The sequence below is a fragment of the Halichoerus grypus genome, chromosome 12 (genome assembly GCF_964656455.1).
Source record: "Halichoerus grypus chromosome 12, mHalGry1.hap1.1, whole genome shotgun sequence".
In the NCBI taxonomy this organism is placed as follows: Eukaryota; Metazoa; Chordata; class Mammalia; order Carnivora; family Phocidae; genus Halichoerus; species Halichoerus grypus.
In genome coordinates, this window is record NC_135723.1 from 15,274,587 (window position 1) to 15,277,817 (window position 3,231).

The following is a 3,231-nucleotide window of genomic DNA, read 5'->3' on the forward strand; positions in this document are numbered from 1 at the left end:
TTTATACTTACAGCACACTAAATTTGGACTAGCCCCATTTCAAGTGCTCAAGAGCTATATGTGGCTGGTGGCTACCATACAGAACAATGAACTTCTACATAATCACAAAAGTAACGACAGCCTGCGTATGTTAAGTGACTTTCTAAAGATTAAAATTAATACTGTGATAATAGAATGTGAGATACAACTTTCTTCTCTTCATTGATATTAGAACCATGAAAACCTCATAGAAATCCATACTAAGTTAATGTGACCATACGGTAGTTCAGGAGGTGGTTATTGATCAATTGAACCCAGTAAGATTATGATTACAGACATATATTTTTAATGCTGGTATATAATTTTCAAGGGGGGCTTTTCTCCTAAGGATTATAGTCAACAAGGAAACAATCACAAATGACCTTTCTAAAAAGTAAGCTGATAAGTAACCTGATATAGTGTCATGAGAAGTATATTATAACTGGGACTTCACATAAAAACAGAATTGAGATTTTTACAGATGCTCTCTCAGGTATGTATGATCTGAATATGATAAAACTGAAAGCTTATCTAAAAAAAACCAACAACTTTTGAAAGTCAACAGAAATCTGTAGTCTTAAGAATAATGATGGCCAATACCTTTCCAGAAAATGTTATTGTGTAGAACTTTTAACATTTGTAGCATTATGAAGGAAGATATGCAACTCTGCTTTAATAATAAACAGAAGAGTCTGACAAGTCATGTAAGTCAAAACTATATGTTTGAAACTGCTTACATTTTGGTGAAAAAAATAAGAAGGCAAGAATTCATGCAAAAAATTCGGGTATGATAAATCATATGGTAAATATGAATAGAAGTTTGTCTCTTCACATTATTAGAGGTTATAATTTCTGAATCAGAAGCACTAAGGAAATGTTCTTTTGATATATACTGTGGCACTTTTCTTGGAGTGAATTCTGATTTGATTAATTGAAATTAGAAAAGCACAAGTAATTAAAAAAAACCCTTCCTTCCTTAAAACTAGCCATTTTTTGGCTGGGTGATAGACATTGGGGAGGGTATGTGCTATGGTGAGTGCTGTGAATTGTGTAAGACTGTTGAATCACAGACCTGTACCTCTGAAACAAATAATACATTACATGTTAAAAAAAAAAGAAGAAGATAGTAGGAAGGGAAAAATGAAGGGGGGAAAATCAGAGGGGGAGACGAACCATGAGAGACTATGGACTCTGAGAAACAAACTGAGGGTTCAAGAGGGGAGGGGGGTGGAGGGATGGGTTAGCCTGGTGATGGGTATTAAAGAGGGCACGTACTGAATGGAGCACTGGGTGTTATATGCAAACAATGAATCATGGAACACTACATCAAAAACTAATGACATAATGGTGATTAACATAACATAACAAAATAAAAAACTAGCCATTTTTACAAGCAAATTTTGGAATCTATAATTCTATCAGTGTAACAAATTGAAGCTTAAATACCGATTTTTAACATGAAAATCTAAGTAAAATTCTTCGAAACTTAGAAAAACAAAGAATTTAAACTGCTTAAGAAAGACTAGGAAAGGGGGGCCTGGGTGGCTCTGTTGTTAAGCATCTGCCTTTGGCTCAGGTCATGGTCCCAGGGTCCTGGGATCGAGCCCCACATCGGGCTCCCTGCTCGGCGGGAAGCCTGTTTCTCCCTCTCCCACTCCCCTTCCTTGTGTTCCCTCTCTCGCTGTGTCTCTCTCTCTGTCAAATAAATAAAATCTTAAAAAAAAAATAAAAGAAAGACTAGGAGAGGCATCTAACCAGAACTGCCTTTTCAATCTAGATGCTCTATGAAACCTAGACTTCTAAGAGAAAAACCTCAAACAGCTGAAATCCAGCTTAGATACACAAAATAAATCATTTCTGACTGAAAATTCACTCTCAAAAGCTCTAATCAGGTTTCCACAAGCAACAAAACAAAACAAAGAACATCAATAACACTAGTAAACTGGGTTTACTAATTGTGCAGCAACAAAAAAAACACAATAGAAAAGAGGAGACAGAAAAGAATTCCTTGTTAAATCCATGATCATCCATCCAGTACCTTTGACCCTTAAGGTCAGAATTTGTTCCTAATACACTCTTGAAATAAAGATGTAGAAGGTTTTCTCATTCTAATTCAAATCCTCAGATCACTTATTGAAAACTTAAGTCATCTAAAATGTGATAGTTGATAGAGTGTGTATAAACGACAAAGTCATATAAATATTCATACTTAGGCCATCTTTAGAAAAAAGTAGGTGTACTTAATCTACCCTGAAAATAAATAAGACTTTACTATAGCTACCCTGTATTCCAAAGCACACTGTCTTACAGGGAAATAAAAATATGGATCATGACATTTAGTTTCATATATTTTTTTTTAAATGTATATCATGCAAAATATTCTCTACTTTCATGAAAACTTTTTATGTATTACCAAAAGCAATAAAGAGATCCAAGCTGTAAATAAAACAAAAAATAAACTTAAGTAACGATCAGAAGCTTACTACTACCTTCAGTTGGGGGGGGGGAAACAAAACTTTTCCAATGAAATGTTTTTCCTCCAAAATACTTTGTTTTTCTTTTTCTGTATAATAAAACTCCCATAACTCCATGTGAAATCAGACATAGCATGTCTTCCACCCTTTAAAGGGGGGTGGACAAGAGAGAGGGAGAATTAGAAAGGAAATTCCCTCTGATCATTTAGAACTTTCTCAGTTCAATAATCAATCCTCTCTTACATACCTAAATAAATGACACAAAGTGATAATTTTTTCATCCACTCCCTTCCCATGTAGGGAAAAGAAGCCCAATTAAAAAACACTGCTTAGCAATGTCCACAATAACCAAACAATGGAAAGAGCGAAGATGTCCATCAACAGATGAATGGATAAAGAAGAGGTGGTATATATATAAATATATATATACACACACACACACACACACACACACACACACAAACACACAATGGAATATTATGCAGCCATCAAAAGGAATGAAATCTTGCCATTTGCAACAACGTGGATGGAACTGGAAGGTATTATGCTAAGTGAAACAAGTCAATCAGAGAAAGACATGTATCGTATGACCTCACTGATATGAGGAATTCTTAATCTCAGGAAACAAACTGAGGGTTGCTGGCGTGGGGGGTGGGGTGGGAGGGATGGGGTGACTGGGTGATGGACACTGGGGAGGGTATGCGTTCTGGTAAGCGCTGTGAATTGTGCAAGACTGTTG